At 52.4% G+C, this 20,366-nt stretch overlaps 1 long non-coding RNA gene and 1 pseudogene across 3 annotated transcripts; one reads left to right on the plus strand and one right to left on the minus strand.

Moving 5' to 3' along the window:
* Positions 1–66: 66 nt before the first annotated feature.
* LOC135271686 (uncharacterized) lies at positions 67–17,365 on the minus strand. Of its 3 annotated transcripts, none has more exons than XR_010339820.1 (7): positions 17,157–17,365; positions 12,076–12,229; positions 10,769–10,964; positions 9,965–10,557; positions 6,344–6,463; positions 4,683–4,792; positions 67–412 (listed from the first exon to the last, which is right to left on the minus strand). It is a non-coding gene; the product is annotated as an uncharacterized LOC135271686 (long non-coding RNA). The 3 variants fall into 3 exon arrangements; XR_010339821.1 differs by having other exon boundaries at positions 6,344–6,467; XR_010339822.1 differs by lacking the exon at positions 67–412 and adding an exon at positions 3,383–3,914.
* LOC135271685 (calponin-2-like) lies at positions 10,646–11,607 on the plus strand (annotated as a pseudogene).
* Positions 17,366–20,366: the final 3,001 nt, after the last annotated feature.

Here is a 20,366-nt window from a genome sequence, read left to right on the forward strand (position 1 = left end):
CTGTGCTGTGTGGAGCCAGTGTGCACGTGGGTGGATGCGTGCACAGTTGTGTGCACGCACGAGTGAACACATTGCGAGCTGGTGTGTACGTGCATGTAGGTGAGTATACACCTGTGTGCCTGTCTGTATGCATCAGTGGGTATGTACGTATGCAGGAGTGGGTGTGTCCGTGGCAGCGTCTGCGAGCGTGGGCGTGTGGAGGGAGGGGGAGGGAGGCAGCACGTGGAGCTCGCTGGTTTCTGTCTCATTTGTTCCTGCTTGGCCTGGAGCAGAAGGCGCCCCAAGGATGCTTGAGATTAATCATGACTGGGTCCTCGGGTTTCCTGGTTCTGTCCACTGCAGGCTCTGGGCAGGGAGAGGAATTCCGGGGCTCAGAACAAGCGTCAGGGGTAAATTTCAGCAAATCTGAAACCTGCATCTCAACAGAAACAAGAAAAAAGCGAATTCTTGAAAGTTGCTGCCAAATTGTAGATGCCCCAAGAGAAGGCATCCCGTGTCAGCCATGGGTGTGTCCACGTGGCCCTGGGTCCCTCGTGCTGGCTCTCCCGGATGTGGGGTTTGGGAGTTGCATTCTCCTCTCCTGAGACCTCCCTCCCAAGCCCGTCCACACAGGTGCCCACGAATGGTGTCCTTAGAGTGTAGGGAACATGGACTAGAATGCGTTGGCACCAGCAGAAAGGCTGTCGGGACGCAGTGCCCCGAGGGGCTGTTTCCAGGCCGTGAGGCTGTGGCAGATGCCGCTGGACATGCGCTTTGCAGGAGTCCAGCTTGCAGCTCCTCTGAGAACACAGTGCCGTGTCTGTTTTACGTCAGCTGTGTCAACACTCGTCTTAAACCCTGAAGCATTCTGTTGTCGAGCGGGAAGGAAATGGCCATTGGTTTCCGCCACGCTCTGAGGTTCCGTTGTGTCCAGTCTGGGAGGCCACCCTGTTGCATTCATGCTCTCCATTTTTTTGGTCTGAGTTGAGGTCTGATTTACCCCTGACCCTTGTTTAGGTCCACGATGTCCTGAGGCTTTTCTCCTAAGCAACCAGTCACACCACTCCCTTCTGTATTGCTGGGCTGTGTTTATAAACGTTTCAAACTAGCAATTTTCCACTTTGATTCCAATAGCCGTTCCCAGGCAGGGCCAGCCCTGCTGCTTAGATGTTCTGGGAAGAGACTGGCCAGCCCAGGCCCAGTTCCCACTGGATCCAGTTGGCTCCAGCTGCAGAGAGACAGCGTGGACGCCGGTGGGGAGAGGACCGAGTTGCGACCACACCTCTGGAGGAAACGGGGCTTGGAGGAGGCAGGGGGGATTCAGGGGGCCGGCCTCGTGAGAAGAAACCAGACAGGGCCCCACAGGCAGGCGCTGTTAGGCCCCCAAGACAGCGAAGTGGTAACGGGGACAGGTCACAGGAAGCATGTCATGGCAGCCGACAGGGAAGGGTCCACACTCTGGACACGTCCCTTCAGCCCTAGGGGCCTCGAACAGCACAGGAAGCCACCAGCTCGAACACGTTCGGAGAACACCTCCCGACCACGATGGAACGCGGGCGCTCCGCAAGCGCACACAGGACGTTCTCCAGGAGAGACCACATGTCAGGCCACAAATCAAGTCTCAATGTATTTAAAAAGACAGATGTTAAGCCCTGTCACAGTGGCACAAGCTTATAGTCCCAGCACTTTGGGAGGCCGACGGGGGAGGATCACTTGAGCCCAGGAATTCAAGACCAGCCTGGGCAACCTAGGGAGACTCCCCCAGAGTCTTTCTTTCTTAAACAGAAAAATAAAAGTATGATACAAAGTGTCATCTCTGAATCCAGAGCAGAAGGACATCTGGAAAAATCACAAGTTTGTAGAAATGTAACAACACACTCAGCCAGTGGGTCAAGGAAGAAATCACAAAATACTTGGAGAAAAATAGAAACAACTTAGGAGGTGCAGTGTTGGTAAAGGAGATATTTACGATCGTGAAGCTGACATTCAAAAAGGCTCCTCTGTGCCGTGCTGCCCGTGGCATAGCCCTGCTCTGTGTGGAGCAGCTTAAAAATGATACTAAAATGAGTATAAACGCTTGAGGGGGTGGACACCCCATTTTCCATGACGTGCGTCCGTCACACTGCGCACCTGTATCAAAACACCTCGGACACCCCATGAATATAGATCCTTACTATGTGCCCACAAAAAGTTTTTAAATAATAATTAAAAGGAAAAAAAAAAAAAAGGACCGGGCGAGGTGGCTCACGCCTGTAATCCAAGCACTTTGGAGGCCAAGGCGGGCGGATCACCTGAGGTCGGGAGTTCAAGACCAGCCTGACCAACATGGTGAAACCCCGTTTAAAAAAAAAAAAAAAAAATTTTTTTTTTTAAATGTAATTAGCCAGGCATGGTGGTACACAGAGGTAATCCTAGCTACCAGGGAGGCTGAGGCAGGAGGATGGCTTGATCCCAGGAAGTTGAGGCTACAGTGAGCTGTGATGGTGCCACTGCACTCCAGCCTGGGCAACAGAGTGAGACCCTGTCTCTAAAAACAAAAAAAGAAGGAAGATCTCCAGTCAACAACCAAACTTTATGACTCAGGAACTAGAAAAAGAACAAAACCCAAAGTTAATAGAAGAAATAATAATGATTAGAGCAGAGATAAATGCAGAATAGAAAAGAAACAGGAAATCAACAAAATGAAACTGAAAATTGGTCCTTTGAGATTAACAAAATTGACAAACCTTTAGCTAGAATGACTAAGAAAAGGGCCGGGCGCGGTGGCTCACGCCTGTAATCCCAGCACTTTGGGAGGCCGAGGCGGGCGGATCACGAGGTCAAGAGATCGAGACCATCCTGGTCAACATGGTGAAACCCCGTCTCTACTAAAAATACAAAAAATTAGCCGGGCATGGTGGCGCGTGCCTGTAATCCCAGCTACTCAGGAGGCTGAGGCAGGAGAATTGCTTGAACCCAGGAGGCGGAGGTTGTGGTGAGCTGAGATCGCGCCATTGCACTCCAGCCTGGGTAACAAGAGCGAAACTCCGTCTCAAAAAAAAAAAAAAAAAGAAAGAAAGAAGACAAGTCACTAAAATGGAAGTGCAGACCTTACTACCTACCAAGTCTAGAGAAATACACACAGAGGCCACACTGTGGACAACTGCACACCAACGTCAGCTAAGCGAGATGAATGAACAAGCCCTAGAAATGTGAAACCTACCAAGGCTGAATCAGGAAAAAACAGACAATCTGAATAGGGCCTATAAATATAATTAAATCAGTAATGAAAAACCTCCTGACAAGGAAAAGCCAGAGGCCTGATGGCTTCACCAGTAAATTCTACCAAACATTTAAAGAAGAATTGGCCGGGCACGGTGGCTCATGCCTGTAATCCCAGCACTTTGGGAGGCCGAGGCGGGCATATCATCTGAGGTGAGGAGTTCGAGACCAGCTTGGCCAACGAGGTGAAACCCCATCTCTACTAAAAATACAAAAATTAGCCAGGTGTGGTGGTACACGCCTATGATCCCAGCTACACTGGAGGCTGAGGCAGGAGAATGGCTTAAACCTGGCAGGTGGTGGTTTCAGTGAGCCAAGATCGCACCACTGCACTCCAGCCTGGGACATGGACTGAGATTCTATCTCAAAAAAAATTTGTATAAATAAATGAAATAAAATACATGAAGCAAAAATTGGCAGAAAGGAAGAGAGAAACAGACAATTTCTATTTCTAGAAATTGCAGGAGTTGAAGATTTCAATACCTCGCTCTCAGTAATGGACAGAGCCACCAGACAAAACACCCAGTAAGGATACAGAAGACGGGAGCAGCAGGCAGCGCTGTGAACCAGGTAGCCCAGCCTCTTCCGCAGACGTCCGCGTCTGCAGAAAACCGCGCCCCACGGCACAATACGCATCCTTCTCAAGTGCACGTGGAGCATTCTCCTGGGGAGACCTTCCATGAGACGAGTCACAGGACATTTAGGAGGACTGAAATCTTACAAAGTACATTCTCCAACCGCAATACAGTGAAATTAGAAATCAGTAAAGGAAGTTAGGAGATTCACAAATACGTGAAAATTAATCAACGTGCTCCGAAATAACAAATGGGTCGAAGAATGTGGGACAATAAAAAATAGAAAACCCTCTGAGGTGACGAGAACAGAAACGCAAGAGCTCACGGACGCCGCAGAAGCAGAATTTTCAAGGAACTTGTGGCTGCAGATGCCTGAAGAAGAAAATCTCGTCAGTGACCTGAACTTCTCCGTTAAGAACCTAGAATGAAGAGTGAACGCAAAGCCAGCAGAAAGGAGGAGTCAACAGGGACTGGGACAGAGATGAGGGAACAGGAATAGAAAAACCTTTTTTTTTTTCTTTTTTGAGACAGAGTCTTCTCTTTCGCCCAGGCTGGAGTGCAATGGCAAAATCTCGGCTCACTGCAACCTCTGCCTCCCAGCTTCAAGCGATTCTCCTGCCTCAGCCTCCCAAGAAACTGGGATTACAGGCACCTGCCACCATGCCTGGCTAGGTTTTGTGTTTTTTAGTAGAGATGGGGTTTTACCATGTTGGTCAGGCTGGTCTCAAACTCCTGACCTTAGGTGATCCACCTGCCTCGGCCTCCCAAAGTGCTGGGATTACAGGTATGAGCCACCCAAGCACAGCCCAGTTTTTAAAAACCTAAAAGTTGGTTATTCCAAAAGATTAGGCTAGGCGTGTGACTCACCTGTAATCTCTGCACTTTGGGAGACTGAAGGCAGAAGGATCATTTGAGTCTAGGAGTTCAACACCAACCTGGGTACCATAGTGAGACCTCGTCTCTATCAGAAAATAAAACTGTTTTAAGAAAGAAGGAAAGAAAAGAAAAGAAAGATTAGCAAAATTGACAAACCTTTAGCTAGGCTGATCAAAAAAGCAAAACTGTGTGTGTGCACATGTGAGAGACAGAGAGGGACAAAGTGCTATAAGGAAATACTATGAACAATGGTACGCCAACAAGTTAGAGAACTTAAATGAAACGGACGACTTCCTAGAAACAAGCCACCAAAACTGACTCAGGAAGAAATAGAGGCCGGGCGCGGTGGCTCACACCTGTAATCCCAGCACTTTGGGAGGCCAAGGTGGGTGGATCACTTGAGGTCAGGAGTTCAAGACCAGCCTGGCCAACATGGTGAAACCCCGTCTCTACTAAAAATACAAAAATTAGCCAGGCGTGGTGCTGCAGGCCTGTAATCCCAGCTAGTCAGGAGGCTGAGGCAGGAAAATTGCTTGAACCCAGGAGTTGGAGGTTGCAGGGAGTAGAGATCTCGCCATTGCACTCCAGCCTGGGCAACAAAGAGAGACTCTGTCTCAAAAAAAAAAAAAAAGGAAAGAAAGACAAACAAAAAATAGAACATCTGGATAGACCTGTAACAAAGAGATTGAATTAGTAATAAAAAATATATTGCCTTGGCCAGGCATGGTGGCTCACACCTATAATCCAAGCACTTTGGAGGCCAAGGCGGGCGGATCACTTGAGGTCAGGAGTTCAAGACCAGCCTGACCAACATGGTGAAACCCTGTCTTAAAAAAAAAAAATTTTTACGGCCGGGCGTGGTGGCTCATGCCTGTAATCCCAGCACTTTGGGAGGCCGAGGCGGGTGGATCACGAGGTCAAGAGATCGAGACCATCCTGGTCAACATGGTGAAACCCCGTCTCTACTAAAAATACAAAAAAATTAACTGGGCATAGTGGCGCGTGCCTGTAATCCCAGCTACTCAGGAGGCTGAGGCAGGAGAATTGCCTGAACCCAGGAGGCGGAGGTTGTGGTGAGCCGAGATCGCGCCATTGCACTCCAGCCTGGGTAACAAGAGCGAAACTCTGTCTCAAAAAAAAAAAAAAAAAAAAAATTTTAAATATATATATATTCCCACAAACATGTTTAAACTTAGACAACTTTGCTGGTGAAAAGTTTAGAGAATTAACACAAACTTTTTCAAAAAAGAAAAGAGAAGGGAACACTTTCCGATTCATACCATGAGGCCAATGTTATCCTGATGCCAAAAGCAGACAAAAGCATCGCAAGAAAAGGACAGACCAGTGTTTCTTATGAACATAGATGCCAAAATCCTCAGCAAAGTACTAGCAAACTGAATCTAGCAACATAGAAAAGAATGACATGCCGCAGCCTAGTGCGTTATTCGTTTCGGGAATACAAGGTTGCCTTAACACACAAAACTCAATTAATGGGACAGGCCATGTGGCTCACGCCTATAATCCCAGCACTTTGGGAGGCCGAGGTGGGCAGATGGCTTCAACCCAGGAATTTGAGACCAGCTTGGGCAACACGGCAAAATAGACACACACACACACCCCTCTCCAAATCAGCCAGACCTGGTGACACGCACCTGTGTTTCCAACGACTTTCAAGAGGCACAGGTGGGAGGATGACTTGGGTCGGGGGCGCGGAGACTGCATAAGCCGAAGGTTGTGCCACTGTACTCCAGCCTGGGCAACGGAGCCAGACCCTGTCTCAAAAGATAATAATAAACTAAATTACTGGAATACACCATATCAACAGCATAAAAAACAAAAACACATGATCATCCGAGATGTAGAAAACGCATCGGAGAAAGCTCAGCACGCCTCCACGAGAAAACACTCAATGAACCAGGCAAGAAGGGGGCACCGTCAGCCCAAAAAGGAGGGTCCGTGAAGCAGACACACACAAGCAAGTAATCACACGTCATGTTGCAGAAGCGGATGCTCCCCCTAAGATCACAAAGAAGACGAGGTCGTCTGCTCTCACTCTTCCACTGCGGGACCTATCCAGGACAAGCGGGCAAGAAACAGAAGTAAGGCACCCACGCTGGGAAGGAAGTAGTGTGAATTACACAATCTCACACGTACAGAGCCCTGAGGCACTCACAGACAGCTATTCAAACTAATAAACGAGTTCACATGCTTGCAGGATCAACAGACAAGAAACTATTCTTTTTTTTTTTTTTTTTTTTTTTTTGAGATGGGGTTTTCCTCTGTCACCCAGGCTGGAGTGCAATGGTGTGATCTCAGCTCACTGCAACCTCCGCCTCCCAGGTTCAAGCCATTCTCCTACCTCAGCCTCCTGAGTAGCTGGGATTATAGGCATGCACCATCATGCCTGGCTAATTTGGTATTTTTAGTAGAGATGGAGTTTCTCCACGTTGGTCAGGCTGGTCTCAAACTCCTGACCTCAGATGATCTGCCTGCCTTGGCCTCCCAGAGTGCTGGGATTACAGGTGTGAGCCACCACGCCCGGCCCAGAAACCATTCTTAATCTCGCATGGAACGAAGTACAAATAAATACATTTATTTTTCTATATACAAGCAACAGATAGCTCTAAATTGAAATCAAGAAAACAATTCCAGGCCAGACACAAGGTGGTTCATGCCTGTAATCCCAGTGCTTTGGGAGGCCAAGGGGGAGAATCATTTGAGCCCAGGAGTTCAAGGCCAGCCTGGGCAACATACTGAGACCTCATGTCTAGGAAAAAAAAAAAAATTGGAGGGGGAAAAGAAAAAAAATTAGCTGGGTGTGTTGGTGCGTGCCTGTAGTCCCAGCTACTAGGGAGGCTGAAGGCGGGGATGGCTTGAGGAGTTTGAGGCTCAGTGAGCTGTCATTGCACCATTTCCAATGGTATCAAAAAGAATAAAAGACTTGGGAATGAATTTAACAAAAACCAGCACAAAATATACTCAGAAAACCATAAAACATTGTAGAAAGAAATGAAGAAATTCCCAATAAATGGAGGGACATCCTGTGGCCGCGATGAGAAGACAGCACTGCTGGCATGGCCACGCCCCCAGACACTCCCCCGCACGCGCGGCACAGTCACCATCAAAACCCCACTGGCTTTTCCGCAGAGGGTGACAAACACGGACTTACCCTTTTTCTTTCTTTCTTTCTTTAAAAAAAAAATTATTATTATTTTTCTAAGACAGGGTTTCACCATGTTGGTCAGGCTGTTCTTGAACTCCCAACCTCAGGTGATCCGCCCGCCTTGGCCTCCAAAATGCTTGGATTACAGGCGTGAGCCACCACGCCCGGCCAGACACGGACTTATCCTAAAATTCACGTGGAAGTACAAGGAACTCAGGAGAGGCAAAACAATCTCGATAAACAACAAAATGGGAGGATTTCCAAACTCACTGCGAAGCCGCGGGAATCAGGGAGATGGAAACACAGGCAGCTGAGGAAAACGGGGTCTCGAAATAAAGCCTGGCATTTGTAGCCAAATGATTTTTGAGACGTGTGTCCAGATGATTCAACGGGGAAAGAAGTGTTTTCAACAAATGATTCTGGAACAAGTAGACATCCGTATGCCAAAGAATGAAGATGGGGCCGGGCGCGGTGGCTCACGCCTGTAATCTCAGCTCTTTGGGAAGCCGAGGCCAGCGGACCACGAGGTCAGGAGATCGAGACCATCCTGGCCAACATGCATGGTGAAACCTCGTCTCTACTAAAAATACAAAAATTATCCGGGTGTGGAGGCGTTCGTCTGTACTCCCAGCTACTCAGGAGGCTGAAGCAGGAGAATCACTTGAACTCGGGAGGCGGAGGCCGTAGTGAGCCAAGATCGCCCCACTGCGCTCCAGTCTGGGGAACAGAGCGAGACTCCATCTAAAAAAAAAAAAAAAAAATGGCGGGGCGCAGTGGCTCACGCCTGTAATCCCAGCACTTTGGGAGGCCGAGGCGGGTGGATCATGAGGTCAAGAGATCAAGGCCATCCTGGTCAACATGGTGAAACCCCGTCTCTACTAAAAATACAAAAAATTAGCTGGGCACGGTGGCGCGTGCCTGTAATCCCAGCTACTCGGGGGGCTGAGGCAGAAGAATTGCCTGAACCCAGGAGGCGGAGGTTGCGGTGAGCCGAGATCGCGCCATTGCACTCCAGCTTGGGTAACAAGAGTGAAACCCCGTCTCAAAAAAAAAAAAAAAGACATTTTTCTTTCTTTTTTTTTGAGACAAAGACTCCTTCTCAGCTTCAAGTGATTCTCCCAAGAAGCTGGGATTATAGGTACCCACGACCACACCCAGCTAATTTTTTTTTTTTTTTTTTTTTGAGACAGAGTCTCACTCTGTCACCAGACGCCAGGCTGGAGTGCAATGGCGCGATCTCGGCTCACCGCAACCTCCGCCTCCTGGGTTCAGGCAGTTCTCCTGCCTCAGCGTCCTGAGTAGCTGGGACTACAGGCACGTGCCACCATGCCCAGCTAAATTTTTTTGTATTTTTCGTAGAGACGGGGTTTCACCATGTTGGCCAGGATGGTCTCGATCTCTTGACCTCATGATCCACCCGCCTCGGCCTCCCAAAGTGCTGGGATTACAGGCGTGAGCCACCGCGCCCGGCCTAATTTTTGTGTTTTTCGTAGAGACGGGGTCTCACCATGTTGGCCAGGCTGGGGGATCGCTTGAGCCCAGGAGTTTGCAGCCAGTCTGGTCAACGTAGTGAGACTCTCAAAAGATAAATAATAAAATACAAATGAAACGCAGTTGCCGCTGAGGCGCGCTCGCCCGCGGGCGCATCCGCGCTGTCCTCCCCCAAGGCCTCCCGCAGCGTCCCCACGTGGAGGGCGACGGCCAGCGAGGAGCTGAAGCCGCCGCCGGTTCGCGGGGCTCCGGGGCCTCTCAGCGCGGCCGCTTCGCTCCCGACACGGAGGGTGCGGCCCCTCCAGGGGGAAAGCGGGGCCCGCCCGGCCCAGCGCGCCCCCCGCGGAACCGCTGCCCCCGGGAGTCCCGCGGCTTCGCCTCCGCCTGGAGCGCGACGCGGGGACGCGGGGACGCGGGGACGCCGGGGACGCGGGGACGGCGGGGACGGGGCCGTGCCGGGCGGGCGCGCGCTGCGGGTGCCGACGGCGCGCTATGGCCGCCACCCCGCGCCTGGACTAACCCGCTGCGCTGCTCCTCCCGCCCGCGGCCCGTCCTGGAGCCCGAGCCCGCCCCGCCGCGGCCGCCCGGGGTCTCAGCCCCGCACTCGCCCTCGGTTCACCTCCGAGTCCAGATCCGCGCGCGGTCTCCACCGCGGTCCCGGAGGGAATCCCGATCCAGGCCGCGGCCCGAGTCCCCCACGTCTCCTGAAGGCGCAGGAGCCGCGTCCTCTTAGAAAAAGCCGAATCGGGGCGAGCAGTGTGCACGGAGGACTGAGGGCGCAGGGACCGCCGGGAACGGCCTTGGGCTGGCCATCGAACGCTTATTTTGTCACATTTCTCTGACTTTTTACTTGTTTGAGCTTTGCCTCGGTTGGCAAACGTCATTTCAGGTGCCATCTTGCGGCTGAGGTGGGCGGCTTCGGACTTCATGCCCGCATCTGGGTATTTGAGGGAAAGTTTCATTCTGTTACAGCGCGGACTGTTTGGAATTAAACAGACTGGTAACCTAAACAAAAGTAAACACTGAAGAACCAAGCTGTATTTCCTACTGAGTATCACGCAAGAAGTGATCCCAGGGCCGGGGACAGTGGCTCGGGCTGTAATCCCAGCCCTTTGGGAGGCTGAGGTGGGAGGATCACTTGAGTGCAGGAGGTGGAGGCTGCCGTGAGCAGTGACTGCGCCACTGCACTCCGGCCCGGACGTCAGTGAGACCCTGTCTCAAAAGAAAAAAAGAAAACTTTTGCCACCCCGCGCACCCCGTGGTCCCGTCCCGTCCCATCCCGCCACCGCGCCCGCCAGCCATGAGCTCCACGCAGTTCAACAAGGGCCCCTCGTACGGGCTGTCGGCCGAGGTCAAGGACCGGCTCCCGTCCAAGTATGACCCAGAAGGAGGCAGAGCTCCGCAGCTGGATCGAGGGACTCACCGGCCTCTCCATCGGCCCCGACTTCCAGAAGGGCCTGAAGGACGGGATTATCTTATGCACACTCATGAACAAGCTACAGCCAGGCTCAGTCCCCGAGATCGGCCGCTCCGTGCAGAGCCGGCGCCAGCGGGAAAACCTCTCCAACGTCATCGAGGCCACGGTCAGCTGCGGCATGAACCCCGTGGGCCTGTTCGACCTGTTTGAGAGCGGGACACGTCGCAGGTGCAGATGTCTCTTCCCGCCCCGGCGGGGAAGGCCAAGACTGAGGGGCTGCAGGGCGGGGTGGACATCGGCGTCAAGTACCCGGAGAAGCGGGAGCAGAACTTCGACGGTGCCACCATGAGGGCCGGCCAGTGCGTCGTCGGGCTGCAGATGGCCACCAACCATGAGGGCCGGCCAGTGCGTCATCGGGCTGCAGATGGCCACCAACCAATGCGCCAGCCAGTCGAGCGTGACGGCGTACGGCACGAGGGGGCGTCTCTGACCCCAAGAACCACATCCTGCCTGCCATGGACCACTCGACCATCAGCCTCCAGATGGGCACCAACAAGTGTGCCAGCCAGGTGGGCATGACGGCTCCCGGGACGCGGCGGCACGTCTATGACACCAAACTGGGAACTGACAAGTGTGATAACTCCTCCATGTCCCTGCAGATGGGCTACAGGCAGGGCGCCAACCAGAGCGGCCAGGTCTTCGGCCTGGGCCGGCAGATATACGACCCCAAGTACCGCCCGCAAAGCACAGTGGCCGACGGGGCTCCCTCCGATGCTGGCGACTGCCCGGGCCCGGGGGAGGTCCCTGAATATCCCCCTTACTACCAGGAGGAGGCGGGCTACTGAGTCGCTTTCTTCTTCTTTTTTTTTTTTGAGGCGGAGTTTCGCTCTTGTTACCCAGGCTGGAGTGCAATGGCACGATCTCGGCTCACCTCAACCTCCGCCTCCTGGGTTCAGGCAATTCTGCTGCCTCAGCGTCCTGAGTAGCTGGGATTACAGACGTGCACCACCATGCCCAGCTAATTTTTTGTATTTTTAGTAGAGACGGGGTTTCACCATGTTGACCAGGATGGTCTCGATCTCTTGACCTCGTGATCCACCCGCCTCGGCCTCCCAAAGTGCTGGGATTATAGGCGTGAGCCACGCCCGGCCCATCTTTTTTTGGTATTAACCTGTTCAGTGCTGCCAATCAGCCGAGGGTCTATGAGTGGTTCCTAGGATCAGGCAGCAGGGCTTTCTCCCCCTTGCCTTGGTCCTTCGCAGGACTGAGCCACCGGGCTGGGATGGGAAGGGGTCAAGGCCGTATCCTGATACCTGTAGGGTCAGGGTCCCTGCTGGCACATCCAGGCTGTGAGCTCAGCTGTGCTGGGAGAAGAGGCCTGGGCTTGGAGGGAACGGGTCCCTGAAGATTTCCGGTTGTCTCGTCTCTTCTCACTTTTGTCACCTGATCAGGTTGTGGTTTCTGTACCTGCAAAAGTAGTAACAAAAGAAAAATACGTTTTTTTTCCCCACGAGGAATGGGCCGGGGACAGTGGAGAGGGTGTTGGGCCATGAGTCCCCTGGAAAGGGGGCCTGGCCAGGAAGCTGAATGTCTCAGGCTCCCAAGTGGCTGGATTTCCCTCGGACCCTCAGACCTGCCCGGCGCCTGGTGGGGAAAGTGCGGCCTGTACAAGGAAGCGGAATTCTGAGCTGTTGGGGCCAAGCCTGACCCCGCCTCCATGCTACCCGCCCTCCCGCAGCCTCAGTGGGTTTCTTTAGCTGTTGCTGTTGCCCAGGCTGGAGTGCCATGGGGCAATCTTCGCTCACTGCACCTCCACCTCCCGGGCTCAACGGATTCCCCTGCCTCAGCCTCCCAAGTAGCTGGGACTGCAGGTGCTCCACCACGCTGGCTAATTTTTGTATTTTTGGTAGAGACAGGGTTTCACCATGGTGGCCAGGCTGGTCTCGAACTCCTGGCCTCAGGTGATCTGCCTGACTCAGCCTCCCCAAGTGCTAGGATTACAGGCATGAGCCACTGCGCCCGGCCCCTCAGTAGGTTTTCAGGAGCCCCAGCCCTCCTCCTCCTCCCCTTCTGGGCCTGACCAGCGATACTGCTCCATCTCCTCAGGCAACACACCCCGCAAGTACTGCACAGGGACCCTCACCCAGGGGCCCTGCTCCATGAGATAATGTGAAACCCAACTGTGGACCAAACGCAATAGAACCTGTTTGTAAGAAGAAAAAACTTTTAAAATAGCTCCAAATGTACCAAGGACCTAAGTAGGAGAGCTGAGCTAAAAATATACATTCCTACAACCACCACAGGAGTTCATTCTTGGGCCCTGGATGGGGCAGTGGTTTTGTAGACATGACATCAAAAGCACACACAGCAAAGGAACAAAAATAGATAAAGGAAACTTCCCCAAAAGTAAAGACTTTTTTTTTTTTTTTTTTGGAGACATAGTCTCACTCTATTGCCCAGGCTGGAGGGTACAAGTTGTGTGATCTCAGCTCACTGCAACTTCCGCCCTCCAAGTGGCTGGGACTGCAGGCGCCCGCCACCATGACTGGCTAATTTTTTTATTTTTAGTAAAGACGGGGTTTCACCATGTTGGTCAGCTGGTCTTGAACTCCTGACCTCAAGTGATCCACCCACCACGGCCTCCCAAAGTGCTGGGATGACACACAGGAGCCACTGTGCCCGGCCAAAATTAAAGACTTTTGTACTTCAAATGACATTGAGCAAATGAAAAGACAACCCGGGCCGGGCGCGGTGGCTCACGCCTGTGATCCCAGCACTTTGGGAGGCCGAGGCGGGTGGATCACAAGGTCAAGAGATCGAGACCATCCTGGTCAACATGGTGAAACCCCGTCTCTACTAAAAAAAATCCAAAAATTAGCTGGGCATGCTGGCACGCGCCTGCAGTCCCAGCTACTCGGGAGGCTGAGGCAGAAGAATTGCTTGAACCCAGGAGGCGGAGGTTGCAGTGAGCCAAGATCGCGCCATTACACTCCAGCCTGGGTAACAAGAGCGAAATTCCATCTCAAAAAAAAAAAAAGAAAGAAAAAAGAAAAGACAACCCATATATTTGCAAATTTTACAAATTGTATGTATATCTGATAAGAAACTTGTATCCACAAAATATAAAGAATCTTACAACCCGGGCCAGGCGCGGTGGCTCACGCCTGTAATCCCAGCACTTTGGGAGGCCGAGGCGGGTGGATCACGAGGTCAAGAGATCGAGACCATCCTGGTCAACATGGTGAAACCCCGCCTCTACTAAAAATACAAAAAATTAGTTGGGCACGGTGGCGCGTGCCTGTAGTCCCAGCTACTCAGGAGGCTGAGGCAGGAGAATTGCCTGAACCCAGGAGGCGGAGGTTGCGGTGAGCCGAGATCGCGCCATTGCACTCCAGCCTGGGTAACAAGAGCGAAACACCGTTTCAAAAAAAAAAAAAAAATCTTACAACCCAACAGAAAAAAATAACCCAATTTTTAAAATGAGCGAGGTTGAGGCGGACAGATCACCTGAGGTCAGGAGTTCGAGACCAGCCTAACAAACATGGAAAATCTGTCTCTACTAAAAATACAAAACTTAGCTGGGTGTGGTGGCACACGCCTATAGTCCTAGCTACTTGGGAGGCTGAGGCAGGAGAATCGCTTGAACCCAGGATTCAGAGACTGCAGTGAGCTGAGATTGTGCCACTGCACTCCAGCCTGGCAACGGAGTAAGACTCCATCTCAAAAAATAATAATAAATAAAAAGATATTAAGACGGCTGATAAGCACATGAAAAGATGTCCAACTTCATTAGTCATTAGAGAAATGCAAATCAAAGCCACAAGACCGCACTTCACACCCGCTAGGATGCCTGCAATAAAAAAGACAGACAGCAAGTGTAGGCTGGGGCGTGGAGATGCCGGAGCCCCCAGGCAGTGCCGCAGGAACAGAAACCGGCGCGGGAAGAGTTTGGTGGTTCCACAGAGTTCAACACACAGGTACCGTAGGACCCAGCAACTCCACTCCTAGGGAAATACCCACAGAACTGAAAACATGTGGCCAGGCTCGGTGGCTCATGCCTGTAATCCCAGCACTTTAGGAAGCCGAGGTGAGTAGATGACCTGAGGTCAGGAGTTTGAGACCCGCCTGGGCAACATGGTGAAACCTCATCTGTACTAAAATACAAGAAAAAATTACCCAGGCGTGGTGGCGTGCACCTGCAGTCTCAGCCACTTGGGAGGCTGAGGTAACAGAACCGCTTGAATCCGTAGGGTAGAGGTTGCAGTGAGCCGATATCTGCCATTGCGCTCTAGCCTGGACAACAGAGCGAGACCCTGTCTCCACTGCAACCTCCAACTCCTGGGTTCAAGCAATTCTCCTGCCTCAGCCTCCTGACTAGCTGGGATTACAGGCCTGCACCACCACGCCTGACTGATTTTTGTATTTTTAGTAGAGACAGGGTTTCACCATGTTGGCCAGGCTGGTCTCGAACTCCTGACCTCAAGTGATCAGCCTGCTTTGACCTCCTAAAGTGCTGGGATTACAGGTGTGAGCCACCACGCCCGGCCCACAACAGGTCTGTTTCTCACAGTTCTGGAGGCTGGGAAGTCCAAGATCAAGGTGCTGGCAGATTCAGTATCTGGTGGGGTCCCTTCAGGGCTCATAAATGGTGCCTTCTCACTGTGTCCTCACATGGCAGAAGGGGTGAGGGAGCTCTCTGGAGTGTCTTTTTTGTGAGTCAGGGTCTCACTGTGTTGCCCAGGCTAGAGTGCAGTGAGGTGATCACAGCTCACTGAAGCCTCAAACTCCTGGGCTCAAGCCATCCTCCTGTCTCAGCCCTCCACGTAGCTGGGACTGCAGACACACACCACCATGCCTGGCTAATTTGCTTTTCTTTTTTCCTTTTTTTTTTGAGAGACAGGGTTTCATCATGTTGCCCAGGCTGGGTCTTGCACTCCTGTGCTCAAGCGATCCTCCTACCTCAGCCTCCCAAAGCAATGGGGCTGTAGGTATAAATCACCACACCTGGCCTTCTCTCATTATTACCAGTAATGATCCATTAGCAACGTGTCTGCCTCCCATTTCTGCAACTCTGGTTTTTGTTTTATTTATTTACTTTTGACATGGGTTCTCGGTCTGTCACCCAGGCTGAAGTGCAGTGGCGAGATCTCGGCTCACCGCAACCTCCGCCTTCCGAGTTCAAGCGATTCTCCTGCCTCAGCCTCCCGAGTAGCTGAAACTACAGGCATGCGCCACCACACCCGGCTAATTTTTGTATTTTTAGAAAAGACAGGGTTTGCCATGTTGGCCAGGCTGGTCTCAAAACTCCTGACCTCAGGTGATCCACCCAGCTCAGCCTCCCAAAGTGCTGGGATTACAGGCGTGAGACCCTGCGCCCGGCCTCATTTCTGCAACTTTGACTTGGCTGGTATAGAAGTCATCGTATGCAAGGTGGAGTGCTTCCATCAGGGGACACAGCCGGCCTCCATCACGCTGCAAGTGGGACAGCCGTCTGGCTGCTTGGGACCCTTTATGCACGTAGATTAACAGACAAAGAAAGGGACTGTTGGGTGGCTGCTGGACCGACTGCCGGGGAAGGCAGGCCACTCATGACACACGGCAACTGGGAAGAAGCCTGGACTGCAGCAGGCACTAGGTACCTCGGTGCGCCCCTCCTGTGTCATTGACACCCATGAAAAAGCGCCACAAGCCGGTATCAGCAGACCACGTGGGGCTTCGGTCCCGGCACTGGCTCGGAAGCTGAGGCGCTTGCCGAGAGCAGGGGAACGCGACCGACTGTAAGGAGATGAACAGTGAGGTGGCCGCGTGACCGGCCGCAGAAGAGAAAACTGGAATACATTTCGTTCTTTATTTTTTCTGAGACGGGATCTGGCTCTGTTGCCCAGGCTGGAGTGCGTGGTGCAATCATAGCTCACTGCAGCCTCGAACTCCAGGGCTCAAGTGGTCCTTCTGTCTAGCCTCCCAAAGTGATCAAATTACAAGCATGTGCCACCACACTCGGTCAATAATTTCATCCTTTTTTTTTTTTTTTAACATAAATATATTTGTAGGTTGGTCTCAATGGCTCATACCTGTAACCCCAGCACTTTGAGAGGCTAAGGCGTGAGGATCACTTGAGCCCACGAGTTCAAGACCAGCCTGGACAACATAGTGAGACCCCATCTCTACAAACAAAAAGAATTAGCTGGGCATGATGACATGCACCTGCAGTCCCAGCTACTTAGGAGGCTGAGGTAGGAAGAGTAAGGTCTTTTAAGCCGACTGACGGCCCCATAGATGCCATGTTGACCTCTGCGACCTGCACGGACACTCCAGAGGAGTTCCTGGAAAATCTAAAGTGACTGGAAGACCATGAAAAGAGGAAGAAATGATCACCCCTGAGGCACCTGCTTACCTTTAAGACGTGCTCTGCTGTTCCATATTCCTGCCCCAGTTGATAAGGCCACCGGACTTTGTAACCGACCTTGGTCAACCTCTGACTCCACACCCTAAGACCCCCTCCCAGCTTGCAAAAAGCCACCCTAGGGCCGGGTGTGGTGCCTCATGCCTGTAATCCCAGCACTTTGGGAGGAGAGGTGGGCAGATCAAGACCATCCAGGCCAACAAGGTGAAACCCTATTTCTACTCAAAATACAAATCAATTAGCTGGGCGTGGCAGTGCAGGCCTGTAATCCTAGCTACTCAGGAGGCTGAGGCAGGAGGATTGCTTGAACCCAGGAGGCGGAGGTTGCAGTGAGCCGAGATCATGCCATTGCACTCCAGCCTGGGTGGCAGTACCAGATACCATCTCAAAAAAAAAGAAAAAACCCAACTCCTATCCCACCGCCCTCCTGACGTCCTTTTTAGTCCAGCCCACCTGCACCCAGGTGAATAAACAGCCATGTTGCTCACACAAAGCCTGTTTGGTGGTCTCTTCATTCAGAGCATGAATTTTAACATTTGGTGCCAGAAACCCAGGACAGGGATACTTCTTTGGGGAGACCAGCCCCCCGTCGCTGCTCCCCCTCTGGGAAGAGACCTACCTGAACCTCACACATCAGACCAGATTAGCAACTCACGCGTAGCGTGCTGACAGCTGTCCCGCCTCCTTCAGATCGGGTAAGCAGTCTCCCCCATTTCCTTTAGAGAACAGGAGACAAATCTCTCCCCACTCTCTCTTCCTTCAAATCCCAAGGAGACAAGTCTTTCCCTCTTTCTCTTTTCTTTTAAATCTTTCTCCTTCTAGTAGAGATGAAGAGACCCTCTTTATCTGTGTGGAGCCAGAGGAGATAAGTCTCTTCTCGCTCAAAAACTCCGACGTTGGTCACAGAAGACAGGACTCTTCCCTTGCTGTCTGGTCAATCGCGGGGAGGCCTGCCTTGATCGCTCACCCGCTACAGCCCAGCAATCAGGGACACCTCCTGAAAACCCTGGTAACCGCTCCCTCCTCCCTCACAGTCTCTACTCCTTTCCTTAAAACTTAATCTCCTATAACTCGATCAAGACAGGTGCAGTTGGAAAAAAAAACAAAAAACAAAAAACTTAATCTCCTTCGCCATGGGCAATATTCTGCCCTCTATTCCTCTGTCTTCACCTCTACCCTGCGTCCTAAAAAACCTAAAACTTCTTGGCAGGGCACAGTGACTCACGCTTGTAATCCCAGCACTTTGGGAGGTTGAGGCGAGCGGATCACGAGGCCAGGAGTTCAAGACCAGCCTGGCCAACGTGGTGAAACCCCGTCTCTACCAAAAATACAAAAATTAGCCAGGCGTGGTGGCGCGTGCCTCTAGTCCCAGCTACTCGGGAGGCTGAGGCGGAAGGACTGCTTGAGCCCAGGAGGTGGAGGTCACAGTGAGCCAAGATGGCACCACTGCACTCCAGCCTGGTGACAGAGCAAGACTCCATCTCAAAAAAAAAAAACCTAAAACTTTTTAACTGTCACCCAATCTGAAACCTGAATGTCTCATTTTTTTCTGTAACGTGGCCTGGCCTCAACACAAATTAGACGATGGTTCCAAACGGCCAGAAGGCAGCACTTACAATTTTTCTATCTGAAAGAGCTACACGACTTTTGTCTACAAATAGGCACGGTCTAAGGTGCCAGATGTCCAGGCATTTTTTTAACACTTGAATCCTTCCCTAATCTCTGCTCCTTCTCTCCCTTTCGTCCATCCTCCTTCCTCTGCCAGTAACCCAGAATCCCTGTCGATCAACCCTTCCGACCTTTCTCCTCCCCGCCTGTCCAAACCAGGCCCCAATCCAGGCCCAGACCCCCCCAGAGCCTTCCTCCTCTTCCTCTGCCCACAACCACCGTCTCATGCCCCTCCTGTCACCTCCCACCTCGTACCGGGTCCCCTCCTGTCACCTCCCACCTCGTACCAGGTCCCCTCCTGTCACCTCCCACCTCGTACCGGGTCCCCTCCTGTCACCTCCCACCTCGTACCGGGTCTGGCTTACAGTTTCGTTCTGCGGCTGCCTCCTCCACCCTGCCCAGCAATTCCCCCTTCAAGAGGCGGCTGGAGCCACAGGCATAGCGAGGGTGCACGTTCCTTCCCTTTATCCAGCCTTTCCCAAATCGGCCACGGTGAGGCTCCTTTCCATCAGCTCCTCCAATACTTCACCCAGTCCTACAACCTCACGTGGAGTGACTTAAATGTCATCTTTACGTCTACTCTCGCCCCTGGCAAACGTTTAGTACATGCATTTTATCACCCAGTCAGCCCCTAACATTAAAAAAGCTACAGAAATTAGAATCCGTCCCTCAAACTCCACAACAGGAATTAACCAACCTCGCCTTCGAGGTGGTCGGTAACAGGGAAGGGCCGCGCATCTCAGAACTGCAGGTCCCGCCTCTGCCTTAGGACCAACCTCAGCCACACCAGCGGCTCACCGAGATTTCAGGGCGCCCAGACCTTGCTTCAAGTGTCAGAAACCTGGCCACTGGGCCAAGGAATGCCTGCAGCCCGGAATTCCTCCTAAGCCCTGCCCCTTCTGTGCAGGGTCCCCACGGAGAGTCGGACTGTCCGACTCACGTCGCTGTTCCCAGAGCTCCCAGACCCGAATCGGCTTGGCGACTGAAGACCGACGCTGCCTGAACATCTCCGAGGCCCCCTGGACCATCACGCACGCCAAGGTTCCGGTAACTCTCACGGCGGAGGGAAAGTCCGTCCCCTTCTTAATGAACACGGAGGCACCCAACCCACACTGCCTTCTTTTCAAGGACCTGTCTCCTCTGTCCCCATAACTGTTGTGGGAATTGACGGCAAGGCCTCCAGGCCTCTCAAAACTCCCCAGGCCTGGTGTTAATCAGGCCAGCACTCCTTCCCACATCCTTTCCTAATCATCCCCACGTGTTCAGTTCCCCTGTTAGGCCGAAATGTCCCGGCAGAACTGTCTGCCTCCTTAACTACTCCCGGGCTACAGCCGCACCTCACTGCCGCCCTCCTCCCCGAACCCGAACCTCCCTCAATAGCTCCCCTTACGTCCCCCTACCTTAACCCTAGGGTTCGGGGACAACCTCCTCATAGCCGTCTATTGCAACATGGCCTTTTAACTCCCCCTCCTGCTTCTTCAGCATCCATAACCCCTTCCAAAGCCCAAACTTCTTCCCCGTCTGTTACGACCC

Source organism: Aotus nancymaae, unplaced genomic scaffold (genome assembly GCF_030222135.1).
Source record: "Aotus nancymaae isolate 86718 unplaced genomic scaffold, 86718_ANA_hifiasm-v0.15.2.pri h1tg000089l, whole genome shotgun sequence".
NCBI lineage: Eukaryota > Metazoa > Chordata > Mammalia > Primates > Aotidae > Aotus > Aotus nancymaae.